At 36.1% G+C, this 16,987-nt stretch overlaps 1 pseudogene; it reads right to left on the bottom strand.

Moving 5' to 3' along the window:
• Positions 1-10,830: 10,830 nt before the first annotated feature.
• LOC101712735 (c-Myc-binding protein pseudogene) lies at positions 10,831-11,211 on the bottom strand (annotated as a pseudogene).
• Positions 11,212-16,987: the final 5,776 nt, after the last annotated feature.

Genomic DNA, 16,987 nt, shown 5'->3' with positions numbered 1-16,987 from the left:
TTACATCACTAATCATTGCAGAAATGCAAATTAAAACAACATTGAGATTCCATTTTACCCCAGAGAGCATGAGCATCATGAAGAAATTAAACAATAACAAATGCTGGAGAGGCTGCAGTTTCTGGGAATGTAAACTCGTATAACCACTATGGAAATCAGTGCGGGGATTCCTCAAATAACTAAAACTAGAAATTCTGTTTGACTCAGCTATTTCCTTCTAGGTATCTTCCTGAAAAAGTTAAAGACATCATATTACAGTGACACATGCATACCCATATTCATAATAGCTAAGTCTTGAAAATAGCCTATATTTCCATCAGCAAATGAATGGATAAAGAAAATGTGGTATTTATACACAATAGAGTACTACTCTACCAAAAAGAAAGATAAACTTGAGTCATTTGTAGGAAAATGGATGTACCTTGAGACCATAATGTTAAATCAAATGAATCAGAAATTATGCATAAATATTGCATGGTTTCTCTTATATGAGACACCCAAAAGTACAAATGAAGAACAACAGATAGACAATAGGAAGTAGGGAGATAGATTTTTCAGGGATCAAGAGATGGAGGGAGGAATAGGGGATTAAGAAAGGCATTAAGACGTGTTATGTACATGTACTAACTATTCACAAAGAATGTAAACATTATGTACTACAGACAAGTACAAAAAAATGAAGGAAATCAGGAGATCAAGGAGGGGGAGAAAGGGGAGGAAAGGGGAGGAAAAAAGGAATCAAGATGTATTGTGTGCATGTACCAACTCCCCACAAGGAAGGTAAACTACAAACATGTACCAATAAAAAAAGAAAAGAAAATTTGTAAAGTACTCTATGGTTTCAACTTTAGTCTCTCATCTTTTCCCCGTGTGATTTTTTGTTGTTGTTGTTTTTGTTTTTTGAGACAGATTCTTGTTTTGTAGTGCAGGGCTTGAACTCACTATGTAGCCCAGGCTAGCCTTGAACTTGTAGCAATCTTCCTGCCTCAACCTTTCAAATGCTGGAATTATAGGCATGCATCACCATGCCCAGCTATTTTCGCTCTTCTAAGCACTGGTTTTCCTTGAGTTTTCTACACAGCTTTCCAAACTCTATCTACTTCTTGCACCCAATCCCGTATCCATCATATGTTTATGCTGTGGTCTTAGAAAAGTAAGTTAGGGTCTCTAAAAATCAACTTACTTATCTCTAAACTACAAATAAAATACCCTATATTTTCTGACTCATGGTAGATAATAAATGGTATGTCTTATCCATCATCATCATCAGCAACATCACCATCATCATCATTTCTATTATTAATGGTACAATTTCAGGTATTTAATAGTAAACTTGTTTGAGGCTTCCCTGTGCCCTCAAATTACATCACAAAGACAAACAGCATATAGACTGCTCCAGTGGCATTCCAGAGGCAGAGCGGTGGGCTCTGCCTGCCCTTTGATATAGGCAATGAGTATAGGCAATATTAGGTTTCAATGATTGTAGACAATTTAAACACAGAAATAAAACTAAAATCATTCTTCTGTTTATTACCACCATGCATAACAAAAGAATGGAAGGAATAAGCCTTCCCATTGGAGAGGGCATTCCCACTGCCTGGCTATTGCACCTCACAGAGCTGGCCTTCAGACATATTACTGTCCCTTTTCAAAGACATTTTGAAAATATTCTGTGTTGTTTTGCTAGAAATTTGAGTTCACTTTAAAGTTCAGAAACAAGACTCATATTGATTTAATTTTGGCTATGCATCTAAGGTTTTGACAGCAATAGTTTTATTTATTCATTAAAAAAAATTAGTAGTACAGATTTTTGTTTGAAAATATAACAAAGCCCATAGCCAGTCACTTTTGTTCATAAAGTTTTATTGGAACACAAACACACTGATTTTTTAAAATATTTTTTTCTTTTTCCTTGTTTTTTTTGGTACCGGAGATTGAACTCGGGACTTTGTGCTTGCCAGGCAGGCAAAGTGCCACTAAGCTAAATCCCCAGTCCTCACACTGATTTTTTTAATATATTGTCTATGGCTACTTTTGCACTAGAAGAGGATTTAGTAATTGTGAGAGATCATGTAATCTGCAAAGTCTACAATATTTAATATCTGACCCTTGACAAAGAAAACTTTGCTCACATCTAATCTAGAATAAACCTATATCAAATTAGTAATGCCATTAATAAGTTGAAAGATTAAGTATTCATATATAGAAGAAATTTTTAAGTAAAAATAGCCATTTAGCCTTTGGATCCCAGGGTATTTTTTGCTTTCCGTATTAATTTTAAGCTTTCAGGGATCAAAGATATTGTGAGTAATATTATCTTGTCTTATAGTCACTGATTATTGCAATATCTCTGCATGTGACAATTTGATATGTAGAGATTCTTCATGAATCCAAATGTAGAAGTTAATGTGAGGGAAAGGAAGCTTAATATGATAGACTATTTTTCATCCTCATTGAATTAGTTGATGAAATTGGATGTTCCACAAAGTAGCTTTGCTGGAAGAAATTGTTTTTCACAAGTAAGGATTAGATTATGCAAAATATAAAATATCTATTTTTTAATGAAGTTCAAATTTAAAATATCCCATTAAAAGATAATGTCATTTGCAAGAAAAGAGATGGAACTGGAGATCATCATGTTAAGTGAAATAAATCAAACTCAGAAAGTCAGGCATCATATGCTTTCTCTCATATGTGGAATCAAAAATAAGCACTATATATAATATACATATATATTACATATAATATACATATATTATATAATATGCGTATATGTATATTATAATATATATGTATTATATATAATATACATGTATTATATAGATAGATAGAGAAAGAGAGAGAGAACCTGCAAGTAGAAAACAGACTATTAGAAACTCAGAAGGGGATCAGAGAGGAAAAAGTTTAATAGATGGGAGGAAATTATCAAAATATATTGACTTGTACAAGTATGCCAAAATGAAAGCCAATATTTTATAGAAATAATATGCACTAATACAAAATTTTAGAAAGATAATAAAATATACTTCACTTAGTAGTAACAGTATACTGAGCTCAATTTGCCAAAAATTGCCTATCTTCAATGTGGAGCTTTCAAAGATGTAAAAGTCTATCTCTATTATCACATTTAAATGTACATATAAGACATAGTGTCATAACTAATATATAAAAAGTACAAATAATTTCCAGTGGAAAAAAGAGGAGTAGAAGAGATTATGCGTGGGAAGTATGAGGAGAGTAAAGAAGAATCATAAGTCAGGCATGGTAGTGTATGTTGGTAATCCTAGCATTTGGGAGGCTGAAGCAGGAGGATCGCTTCGAGTTTGAGGCCAGCCTAAACTATATAGTGAGATCCTGTCTCAAAAACCCAAAAGAAGAAGAGGAAGAAAGAGAGGGGGAAAAGGAAGGAGAAGGAAGAGGAGGAGGGGGAGGATAAAGTGGAAGAAGGGAGAAAGAGAAAGATTTAAAACATCCCCCAACTCAACTACATGCACTCTACCTACAAGAAATTAGTTTTAAATAAAATAATATATATAGGTTAAAAAATTAAAGGATGTCAAACAATATACCATACAAACACCAATCAAAAGAAAGCAGAAATGATGATAATAATATCAGATAAGTGGACTTCAGAGGAAAGAAAATCACCAGTAATGAAAGTAGACATTATAGAATGTAAAAGAATTCATCAATAAAGCATAGCACTCCTAAATATGTATATGCAAACAATGGAGCTGCTAAACAAGAAAACAAGCAAAGCTGATTTAACTAAAAAGTAAATAGACAAGCCATAATTATATTTGAGGATTTTAACAACCCTCTTTCAGTACTTGATAGAAATACTAGACAGAAAGAGAACAAAAATACAAAAGAACTAAATAAGCCAGGCATCATGGTGCATGCCTCTTATCCAAGATAATTGGAAGGCTGAGGCAGGAGGATTGCAAATTTGAGCCCAGCCCAGGCAATTTTGTGAGACTCTGTATCAAAAAAAGTAAAATGCCGGGGCTGTATCCAACTGCCGTCTATAGAACACTAAACAACAACAATAACAAAATGTACATTCTTTTAAAGAATATTGCTAAAATAGTTCATATTCTGGATCATAAATGAAGCCTAAACAAATGTAAAAGAATTGAAATCTCTGATCATAATGGATTTATGATCATTAAGAGAAAGTTAAAGGAATATCACCAAATATTTAGAAATTAAATAACTCCACACTTCCAAATAATTCAGTCAAAAAGATGCCTCAAGTGCATCTTAGGAAATATATTTATAAAATGAACTGAACAAAGAGAGAAATGAAAAATATAAGTTCATTCCTTTTTCTGGGTTTTGCTTCTCTCCTCTCTAACCCCTTTCATTGATTATGTACTTGGGCACAGTTTTGAATGTGTGTATGCAACTTCCTAAATGGGTTTATCCAAATCATTGAAACAACAAATTCCTGACCATTTGTGAAACTAACCCACATAAGGTCACAAAGGTTAGTACTGGCCCCGATGCATAGGAGAGGATGGAGATTCACTTCACTCTTTTTGTTTGTTTGTTTGGTAGCAGGAATCAAACTCAGGACCTTGCACTTGCCAGGCAGGTGCAGTGCCACTGAGCTAAATCCCAGGCCCTCACTTTACTCTTTTTTTTATTGATCTCAGATGGCTTCATTCACATTTCTGGTTGTTGGTTCTATTCAGGTGAGGCAGGAGCCGATTTGGGCCTGGGGCTTCCATCATCCAGCAGACCAGCCTTGGCTGATTTAACAGTGATGATTCCTGAGAGTAGCAAAAGAAGGCAAGATCCAACTCATAAACATCTTTCACTATTTATGTCAATTTACTGTTTTCCCACTAACCAAAGCAACTAACATGGGTAAGCACAGAGTTGTATGACATGGAAATTATATAATTAGTTAAATAAAATATTTTGTGGGAAACAATTTTCTCTCCATACTTTAATAATCTAGCTATTAATAAAATGATCATAAAGCTGTTATTTTAATTAATTATATCTGAAAATTGAAGAGAAATAAATATAATCAATAGAATAAAATATTCAACATATTTAAAACTCCTTATAACATAATGCTACTTAATATCCCAGTAACATTTTATTTTACTTGTTTTCTTAAAATTATGCAAAAAGGTAATTACCAAAACGCAGCAATATTTACACACATAGAAAACATATTAAACAATATTCCTCTCAAGTAATTGTGCATATGCTTCCTATCTGGAACTTGGCATCAGATGAAACTAAATGATTTTTACATAACTCCATTGTCAATCCACCTTCTTCCAACTAACTTAATGATTTCTGGCATTGATGCCTCCCAAGGGGATCACTGGCAGTGACATGGGGTGTTGAAAATCCTAAAATGACACTAAAGCCTCCTACAGCCATATAGGGGTTGGTGTAGTTGCATAAAGGGTCTTTTAGAAAATATTGAATGGAGAGGTGAAATTGGGTAGAGGTACTGGACTGAAGAAAACTGAATTGTTGGTCCTCACAATTGCTTCATAATGATTCTGGGTGTGGGTTTACTCATCTGGAAAGCAGAGGATTGCCCTTAAGGTCCTTTCTCAATCTGTGGTTCTCTGAGTCCATGTGGGCTCTTCCCATACAATTGAATCAGCGCCCTATTCACTAGAGAAATGCAGAAAGGGGCTCTAAACATCCCCAATACTGGTTAAAGCATCGAGAACACTAATGACCAATGTCTCATAGCATATTGACCACGCTACAGATATAAATCTAAAGTTCAAGAGATACAAGCATAGTAGCAGGGTAGGGTTTCAAAACTTCATGCAAACCAAAAGGTTACAGTTGTCTGTGACTGTAACTGATTTCACACTTGAGCTTTGATTTTTTTTTTTCAAATGTTAGAAAATGTCTGTGCATAGCCAGGTGTGGTGGTACACACCTGTAATCCTAGCACTAGGGAGTCTGAGGCAGGAGGATTGTCACAAGTTTGAGGCCAGCCTGGGCTTCCTGGTGAGTTCAAGTCCACCCTGAAATGCATAGCAAGACCCTGCCTCAAAAAAAAATGAAATGAAAGAGAGAGAGAGAGAGAGAGAGAGAGAGAGAGAGAGAGAGAGAGAGAGAGAGAGAGAGAGAGAGAGAGAGAGAGAAAGAAAAAAGAAAGAAAGAGGGAAGGAAAGAAAGAAAGAAAGAAAGAAAGAAAGAAAGAAAGAAAGAAAGAAAGAAAGAAAGAAAGAAAGAAAGAGAAAAATAATGTCTGTGTAGCCCCCTCTTGGGGCTGAAATGCCTGCTCACTTGTTTTCTATAGTCCCTCAGTTTGACCAGATCAGAAGTATCTCTACCACTTTTGGGATGCCAAACCCCTTTGAAAATTTGTAACAGTACAGGTAGAGTCCTTAACTTACTGTGCATGTGCAAATTGCTAAATCACACACATAAGCAGTTAAGAAGGCTTCGTGGGTCTTAGGCACAATGGGAAACCTCTTTATTCTGGCTAATTCCTTCAGTCACTCCTGCTGACCTGTGTCATGACATTTTTTTCTCATGGTCCCAACCCACCGCACTCAAGCTATTCAACATGAAAGTACATTCTTCAACTCCACATAATTTTCGCATCCACTCATGTTTGCCTCTTTTCATTCCCCTTTACTCCATATTTCTCAGGACTTCTCTGTTGAGTAAGTGCATTGCAAATCTAGTGTTGCACTGAAAGATGTTTAGAGTGAATTTGGTATAGATAAGTCTCACAGTCTTAGAACTGAGTCTTAAACTTTGGTGTACAATGTCTCTGTCCCATCTTTCCCCCTTTCTTACCTCCTGATCTTTGAAGCACATAAGGATCCCTCTAGTTTCCCATATGCCAAATGAAACAAAATGACAGTATTTTTCTGACTACACAGAATCTCCAATGCATGTCTGTTCAAATCCAGTGTTCCAAACTCTTTCAGTTCATATGAGTACTGAAACAAGGACTGTAGCTCTCATGAGAAAAGAGGAGTCCATTAGAAATACTTTAAGCTACAAGTAATATAGAACTTGTCTCATAGCATTTTAAACAATTATAGGATTTACTTTTCTGTCATTACAGAAAGTAAATAAGTAGAGGTGGATGCTACCTTTCATCTAGAAACTGGATTTTGAAGCCAGTATCATGTTTGAATTTAATTTCTTTCTCTTGTTTGACTCCTTATGATTATAAAATGGCTGCTCCAGCCTCATATTGGTAGCATTTCCAACATGTTATACAGAGTGGTCCTAAAACAGGGTTTTTCAAAGCTGAGTGATTGTGGGGAAGTCACTTAATTATCTGAGGCTCATTTCTTGGTATGGTATGAGGGTGTTCTCTTAAAGTTAATATGTTGAAAATATAACTTTTCAACGTAGTAATATTGGGGGTTTGAGCCTAGTTGGTAGTTTGAGCCTAGTTGGTAGTATTGGGATTATGGAGACAGAGCCCTTAGCAATGGATAAATGTCTTTCTTTAGTGAGATCTTGCTTATGTGAGACTGAATTCATTTTGATGAAAGTGGGTTGTTATAACAAGGCTGCCCCCTTGTGTTTTGCCTCATCTGTGTGAACCCATTTGCCCTTCCATGTTCTGCAATGAGATGCAGCAGCATGAAGCCCTCACCAGATGCAGTCACCAATCTCATACTTTGGATGTTGAAGGGCCCCAAAGGCCTATGTGTCAAATATGTGGTCCCCAGAGAGGTACTATTAGGAGGTGGTGGAACCTTTAATAGGTGGGGTCTAGTGTGAGAGTGCTAGGTGATTTGGGGTATGCCTTTGAAGAGGATTGTAAATCTCTGTCTCCCTCTTTACTCTTTTGCTTTCTAGCCATGAGGCAAGCCATTTTACTCTGCCACACACTCTTGCCATGATGTGCTGCCTCACCACAAGCACAAAGCAACAGATTCAACATGGGCTAGAACCTCTATATGTGTGAATCCAAAATAAAGCTTTCTTCTTTATAATTTGATTACCTCCGGTATTTTGGTATAGTGATGGAAACCTAACATAGTGGCACCACTTGGAGGTGGTAGAATCCTTGAGATGTGGGGCCTAGTGCAAGGTCCTTTGGTCACTAGGGGGATGCTTTCAAAGGAGACTGTGGCACTCTGGCCCCTTCACCTCTCTATTCTTGGCCATGAAGCAAGTGGTTTTCTTCCACTGCACACTCTCATCATGACATGCTGACTTTTACAGGCCTAATTATGAGGCCAACCAATCATGGATTAAAACTTCCAAAACTATGAGCCAAAACAAATCTTTTCTCTTTATAATTTTATTATATCAGGTATTTTGTTATAGTGCTGGAAATCTGACTAACAGCAGCCTCCAGAACCACAAACCAAAATAATTTATACTGCTGTTAAATGACCTAGTTTCAGTACTGTTATACCAACAGAGAATGGACTAAGACATTCTTTCATTTGATATATATTTAATGCTAAATGCTGGGCAAATAGATTAGAAAAAATGATAATTAATATTCTCAAGAAGCATACTTTGCATTTTCCAGTACATTTTATTCTGATTAATTTACAAAAGTAGATGGAAATTTTCTTCCTATTTCACAATATCTATTATACATTTTGGTTCTCATTTACACCTTCAGTAACTAAGGAGGGGGGCAGGGGAAAGGAAGGAAGGGGAAGTAAATAATTGAAGGTAAGAAGGAAAAAACAGAAATAAATCTTATGTATATAAGGAGGAGTGGAGGGGTTGAAGGGAAGGCAGATGAATGGGAAAAAATAAGAATCAAGTTATATCATGCACAGGGACAAATTCTCAAAGATGAATGTGATCATAAGGTATACCTAAAATGTACCCATAAAGTCAATAAAATTTTTTTTTAAAAAAAGAAAATACAAGGAAAAAAGTAGATGGAAATTCTTTTTTAAAGTATGGTTAATTGATCTAGGAAAATAGACAAAACCTCTAAAGTTTTTTAAATGAAACAAAATTTTACACGCAGTATATTTAAAAATATTTCATATGCAAATAAGGCTAACTTATGTAAAATTTTTCTAATGTGGACCAAATATGTATTGTTTTCCTCAAGTACATATTATACACTGGGTTTATAGAATACTTACTTGGAATAGAATCTGATCATGAGAAAAACTAAATTTAAATGCAGTAGTTTTAACAAAATTACTGCTACAACATGTAATATAATCTGTATTACAACCAAAAGCCTTTTGTAGTTTTGTTCATCAAAATCTAATACAAAACCTAGGAATACTGGAAACATAACAAGACTAATTTTCCTCACTCCCAGAATTCTATTTAATAAAAATCAAATCCATACACTGAACTAAATGTCAGGAGAAACTAATGCCCCTATTTGAAGGTGATTAGTGTGTGATATCCAGGCCAGTGGTGCTCAGGCTAGGGTTATGCTAGGCACTGGTACCATGACTAACTCTACTTCAATGCAAATTTTTAAGATTTATACCTTTATGAGCCAGTAATGTTATACTTAAGAAACTTTGCTTTTAGTATAACTTCTATCCTCAGAGAGAAGTCCAACTGAATAATAAGGGAACTTAAACAATGTTTGGAAAACTTTCAGTCAGCACCAGAATTGTTTCTGTGGCCTCTGCAATACTAGAAAAATTTTCTTTGTTGATATCACAGTCACAGTGCAGGTTTACATTTCTTTCTTTCTTTTTTTTTTAAGAATACAGTGCTTTACCATTTACAAATCTTTCACATACATTCTCATTTGACCCTCACAACAATCCTACGAGGTAGGCAGCACAGATGCTCTTCTCATTTAACAGATGAGGAAAGTAAACCTCAGAGCAGTTAACTGATGTGCCCAGACTTCTACAGTTAGTAAATAATTTATGTTAGTATCAGTCTTTAGCCTAAAAATTCAGCACCCAGCCTCCCCTCATATATGCCCCACCTACTTCACAGGGATAATGAAGATAAAATGAATTCAAAGCTAGAAAAATACTTTGAGGGGAAAACAGAACTATATGATTATACCCATAAACTATAATTGTCAGTGATAAATGCTCATTCCCCTTCTCATCCCAGCTTGTGCATGAACCCAGAATGTTATATTACTTCTGTCTGTATTAACTAAGCAACTAGATAAGGCAGGGTAACAGTGCGATCCTGTTTAAATTATATAAATTACAATCAGAGTATCTGTATTATTAAACAAAATGAACAACACACAAAGGCTAATGAGCAACTAGGACCCACTAAAGTACATAGCAAAGCAAGGCAACATTATCAGGTAGGGCATGATTGCATAGAAGAAAAAAGTGGTGTCAGAGTTCAAACTGACACACACATAGTTATCTAAGGCAAAGTGGTGGCAAAGAAGAGTTACTTGTTCTGCATTATATAAACAAGAGCAGAAAATTCATGGCAACCTATCCAAAAGCATCATATGTCACACAGATTTCTCCATTTTCCTACAGGGAATAAAAACACTCATCTTCATTGTAAAGCATGATTGTACCTGTGCTCATATCCTGAACTAAACCAAGGAACAGCTCCATGCTAAACTTCCTTGGGTAAAATACAACCACTACTATTACTCCTAATCAGACTAATAAATAGAACATCTTTTAATGAATTAGATGGCTGTTTAGGTTTTCTTCAGGATTTACTTTTTTTGGATTCTCCTGCATTAAGACCCAAAGAAATTTATATTGAGATTTTATTGATGATTCTAAGTATATGTGCTTATAACATTTAAAGTGTGATAGGTGAATTTAACATATTAAAAGTTTTATAGCATCTGTTCAGAAAGGATTATATACTATACAAACTATTCCAGTCATACAAAACCATTTTTCAGTGTCTTTTCAACTGAGAAGAATCCTATTCAGCACACTTCTCCTCATGAGGTGGTTCATACTGAGCACACTTTGCTTTCAGTTTTTTATTGTCTTCTATAGTAGCTTCATATTTCTCTTTCATTTCTGCCAATTCTAGGTGAAGCAGCTCAATTTCTGGATTTTCTGGGGTAGCAGCTCCTAAGTGATGCTTTGAAAAATCCAAAGCACTACTAGGTTTCTCTGGTTCTTTATATAAGGCTACCCACACCTTGGTCAGCGTGTCCAGCACGCCTGACTTCTCCAAGTACCTCTGGAACTGCTCGCGCTTCCAGTTGGCAGATTTGTAATGGGCCACAGTGACAGGGGTAATGGCGTAGCTGGCTCAGGAGACCATGGCTGGCGGGCTCGGAGCAGCACTGCTCATGCACCCAGGTTTACATTTCTGGAGTAACTAAGCAACAACTTCAGCTTCAACGGTTTAGTTAGCTTTCTGTCACTATGATGAAATATCTGAGATAATTAATTTTTAAAAGAAAATATTTATTTAGCTCACTGTTCTGGAAATTTCAGTCCAAAATAAGGTAGTCTCATCGTGTTGAGTCTCTAGTGAGGGTGCCAGATGGCAATTGCAGGAAACACGAGCTGATCTCATGCCTAGAAAGCAAAAAATAAGGAAGAGAAAGGGGTCAGGGATCACACTATCCCATTCAAGGGTGTGCTTCCAATAACCTTACTTCCTCCGCTAGGCCACACCCTCTAATGATTCTACTGCTTTCCAATACTGCCACATTGGGGACTAAATCTTTATTGCATAGACTTTTGGGAAATACCCAATCCATAGCAGACTCTAGAGTCTAAGAAAAATACTTTCATTAGCTATCAGCCCCATAAAATCACCAGATTCATTCAAAATCTGAAGAATAAAAGATGTCAATACAAACATTGTAGCACAAGAAAGATTTTAAGCCAAAAACTATGACAGAATTATCATGCAAAAGGATTTTTTAAAAGACCTGAAAATTAAGACACTATAACTCCATAATTCAGCAAGGACCTTCCACCCCAGTAATAATCAGATTTGAGGAGAAAAGGTCACAGACAGTAAGAACGGAGGACTTCTGACTGAGGTACAGGACTGTGAGTTATCAAACAAGGAACTCTGACTTATTGGTCTGGAGCAGGGAACACTGATTTAGGACAGAACCTGTGAGCTGGAAAGAAGAGCACTGGAAGGTAAATGAAAAAAATGACAAAAAAAATTATTTACAGTTCAAATTCTGGTCTTTTAGCCAACTCAGGAAGCTATAATCCACACCCATACTCTCCACTTCTTCCAGTTTTCCTCCTACTCTCAACTTTCTGGCATTAATTCAAAAAAATGTTAACTTTAATATTTAGGTGTATCTGGTGATAATGTTCTTAATAATAATAAAGGATGTGGCAGTTAGGGTGGAGTTTCAACTTGATTGGCTTTGAGATATGACATTAGGATTGATAGAGCACAATTTGTGTTGTGTTCCTACACATCTCCAAGGGGTCATGGAGACACGGCCTAGGGATCTGTGTTTGGTTCCCCACTCCTTCTGCTTTAGTACTATTACTGAGCTCTGCTTCCCGGTTGTTATGAACTAAGCAGCTTTTATTTATCACACCTTTTCACCATGAGATTTCTGCCTTGGTGCCTATTGACCATGTACTGAAGCACTTGAAATTGTGAGCTAAATTAAATGTTTCCCCTCTTAAGTTGTGGGTGTCTCATAGATTAGAAAGCTGACCAATACAGAAAGTTGGTACCAGGAGTAAGGTTATTGCTCTGCCTATACTTGACAATGTAGTTTAGAAGCCTTTGAAACTGGTTTGGGTGAAGAGTTTGGAAAGGTTTGGAGATGTGGGCTACAGAATCCCTAGAATTCTAGAAGCAAAGCCGTATGGGTCTTCTGGTCAGAGCTCAGAAGACCAGAATACTGATAGGAATATTCACAGTAAAGGACAGGCTCAGGAGTTTTCATTTGGGAACAAGAACTCTATTAGCAGCTGGATAGAGGCCATATGTTTTATGCTCTGTCAAAAAAAAAATTGTCTACATGTTGCCCATGTCCTAAGACTTTGTGGGATACTGAGATTAATGGCAGTAGATTAATTAATCTGGTGGAGGAAACTTTAAGACAGGCTAATATTCAGGCTGTAGCATGAGCACTACTGGCAGCTTTTAGATAGATTTAGAGTGAGAATCAGGGGCAAGAAGAAGAACTAAAATTTTTGAAAAACTTAAATTTTTGCCCATAAGGAACCATCTGTAAAGGTGGGGGCAATGGAGATGTGGCTATTTAAGACATTAGCGCTATTACAAAGAATCAACAACTGGGATCTCATCTTATTAAAAAGCATCTGCACTGCAAAAGAAACCACCAACAGAGCTAAGAGACAACCTACAATGTGGGGAAAAAATTTTAGCAGCTGTACTTGAGACAAAGGACTACTATCTAGAATATATAAAGAACTGAAAAAAATCAGACCCCCCAAATTCAAAGACCCGATTCTAAAATGGGCATCTGAAATGAACAGACATTTCTCAGACAAAGAAGTAAAAGCAGAAAATAAACATATGAAAAAATGTTCAACATCACTGGTCATTTGAGAGATGCAGATGAAAACAACACTGAGATTCCACCTCACCCCAGAAAGAATGGCTGCTATCAAGAAATCAACCAATAACAAATGCTGGCGGAGTTGTGGGGAGAAAGGAACCCTTCTCCATTGTTAGTGGGAGTGCAGACTGGAGAAAACACTGTGGAAATCAGTATGGTGACACCTCAAAGAACTAGAACTAGAGGTCCCATTTGACCCAGCTATTCCCCTGGTGGGTATCTTTCCAAAAGAATTAAAAGAATCATACCACAGTGATATATATCCACCCATGTTCATAGTGGCACAGTTTGTAATAGCTAAAGCTTGGAAACAGTCCAAGTGCCCATCAACTGGAAACTGGATATAGAAGATGTGACTTTTTTTATAAAATGGAGTACTACTCAGCCATAAAGAATGAGAAACTAGAGACATTTATAGCTAAATGGATGCATATTGAGGCCATACTCTTAAGTGAAATGAATAGGACACACATGTGTAAATACCCAATAGTTTCTCTGGTGTGAGAAACTGAAAGTGTAAATAAGGCTTAAAACGATTAAAACAAATAATTGATAATTTGAAATAGGAAGAAAAGGTCCAAAGGGTTAGGGGAAGTGGGAAGGGAAGGGAAAAGGCAAGAAGGAAAAGGAAAAATTATGAGAAAAGGAAAAAATGGAAACAAAGTCTCTGTAAATAGTGAAAGGTGGAGGGGATGAAGGGAGGACAGGGAATGGGGAAAAAATAAGAACCAAGATACATCATGTACAGGTACAAGTACTCAATGATAAATGTAAACATATTGTATACCTAAAATATACCAATAAAGGAATTTAATCCAAAAGAAAAGAGAGATTAGTGCTATTAAAAAGAAACTAAAGATGGGCTGGGATTTAGCTTAGTGGTTCCACCACCTGCCTTGCAAGCGCAAGGTCCTGAATTTGATCCCTGGTACCAAAAAAAAAAAAAAAAAAGAGGGAAGAGCATGAAGAGTGGGAATGAAGGTGAAAATATAGCAGATATCTCAGAAAGTCCGAAATCCCAGAAATTTAGGATGTCTGCCATGGAAAGCTGCAGGCCACAAAAGGAGTCAGCCCAAGGGAGAGCCCATGTGGGCTGCCACTGGCAAAGCCATAGTTGTGGGGCTGCTGAAGCTCTTAGGAACTCAATTTACCACAATGTGCCCCAGATACCAGATATGAACCTACAGGACTTAATGTTTGCCCTGCTGGATGTTAGTCTTAATTTGGTCTGATTCTTTTTATCTCCCTATTTCTCCCTTTTGAAATGAAAGTGTTTACCTTGTGATATTTTGCCTTGGGATTATGTACCTTGCTTTTAATTTTTTTTTTTTTTTTTTGGTACCAGGGATCAAACTCGGGACCTTGTGCTTTCAAGGCAGGTGCTAGAACTACTGAGCTAAATCCATGGCCCTTGCCTTTAATCTTTACAGAGGTTCACAGATAAAAGTTTGCCTTCAGTCTCAGAAGAGACATGGACTTGGACTTTTGAAAAATGCTGGAACTGTTGAGACTTTGGGGAAGGGATTATTGCATTTTTGGTCCCACATGGGATAGTTATGTTAAGTGAAATTATGAACTTGTTATTGTCTTTATTTGGAGATTAAGCATGGTTTAAAAAGATGTGTTTGTGTAGTAAGTTAAAAGAGGTGGGACATGATGGTTAGGGAGGAGTTTCAACTCAATTGGCTTTAGGGTCCATCCCAGGGATTGGTGGACCACACTTCTAATTATGTCTTGGGGAGTCATGGAGGTGTGGCCATGGAGCCTATGTCTGATATGTCACCTCTTCCTCTCTGTAACTGTTCCCTTGTCCTGCTTCCCAGCCATCATGATCTAAGCAGCTTTGTCCTGCCATACCCTTCTGCTATGAAGCTTCTACCTTGGGACATGTCAACCATGTACTCACTCTCCCCAAAGCAAAAACTACATTAAACCTTTCCTCCTTTAAATTGTGGGTGTTGAATATTGTGTCTCAGCATAGGAATGCTGACAAATACAAAGGGAATTCTATGTCTCAAATTACTAATAAGTCTGATTTATGTTAAATTGGTAATCTGTCTTTACTGTAGGATGTGATAATCTTTGGTTGCAGGCTTAGTCATGAGAAGAGGAAAGGATTTTTATTGATGAAAATAAATGGAGAAAAGTGAGCACCTTTCTGCTGAATACTTGAAATATTAGAAATGATGATGAATAGGAAACCTTCAATGAAAAAAACACTCCTTTTTTGTACAATTAAAAAAATAAGGCCAACAGTGTTTAACTTAAAGTTGAGAATCAGAATTATTCTAGCCAATACCTAGAAACTGGCTTTCCTGCTTATGTGATCAGCACAACCTTACAGAACAGCTGAGATTCAAATTTGGATTAATTTCAGCATTAACTGTGGAACGTTCCATATAAGACTTTTCTTTTTGTTCGTAAGTGATTACTCTACTCTAACTTCCAAACTTATGAAAAGTAGATGAAATGTTTTATTTCCTGTCAAATCCAGGACATATTTCAGAATTTATTAAAATTTTTATAAAATATTTACCTTATAGTCTAATGGAATAATATAAATAAATAAATAAAATACTGTGGAATCTGATCCTCATAAAATCTACCAAAGAGATTACTGAGTGATTGCAAAAATCAAAGCTTTGAAATACAGAATATAGGTGAATTTAGAGGGGTTTTTTTCTGTCTAGCAAGTTTTCCAGTATAATTTTTGTGCCTCAATACATTCTAAAAAGCCAGCTAATGTCTGCTAATTCTTAGGATATAAATGAAAAATAGTTTTTTCTTATTAAAGGAGAAGATTCTAACACTACAGAAATAAAATAAATTTAAATTGATAAGTTCATGGGAGCTCTACCCTTATGAATAGATTATGCCAATTATGAAAGGCCTGGAGGTTGTGAGCTCCATCTCTTTTTCACTCTATTTGAACTCTTGCCCTTCCCCCAGAGAATGACAAAGTAAGAAGGCCCTCACCAGATGCGAGCCCCTTGATCTTGGACTTCCCAGCCTTCAGACCTATAAGACATAAATCTCTATTCTTTGTAAATTACCCAATCCCAAGTATTCTGTTTACAGCAGCACATATGGGGCTAAGACACATAGGTGGCATTCCATATCTTTAGCTGTATTGTAAGTTGTGTAGAGTATCATGATTCTTATTGTAGTTTTCTTTAAGTTATCTTAATTGAGATAGTTTGTATGTACCCTTACTATAACAGGAATAAAAATTATAGCTTTGAGACTTATGTTTATGATAATGATTGGATTCTTTACCTAAAGCTTCATTTGTCAGAATTTGAAAGAAATGCTGAATTATAAAAATCTACAAGATGAGTTTAGAAGCATTAAAAGAAATTATTTCTAATATATACATGTACCCTCCCATAAAAATTTAGCGAAGGCTATATATAGGTTCCAAATAAAGAAAAAAAATGTATTTTAGGAAAAAAATATTTGATTCTTCCCATACTACTTATATTAAAAATGATTAAAATAACAATTATGGGTTTTGCAAAAGTACAAAAGCTAAACAAAAACAAACCTTCACAC

Source organism: Heterocephalus glaber, unplaced genomic scaffold (genome assembly GCF_053883595.1).
Source record: "Heterocephalus glaber isolate CG9 unplaced genomic scaffold, H.glaber_assembly_v1.0 deba00001547, whole genome shotgun sequence".
NCBI classification, from domain to species: Eukaryota; Metazoa; Chordata; class Mammalia; order Rodentia; family Bathyergidae; genus Heterocephalus; species Heterocephalus glaber.
This window is presented reverse-complemented; position numbering and strand designations above follow the sequence as displayed.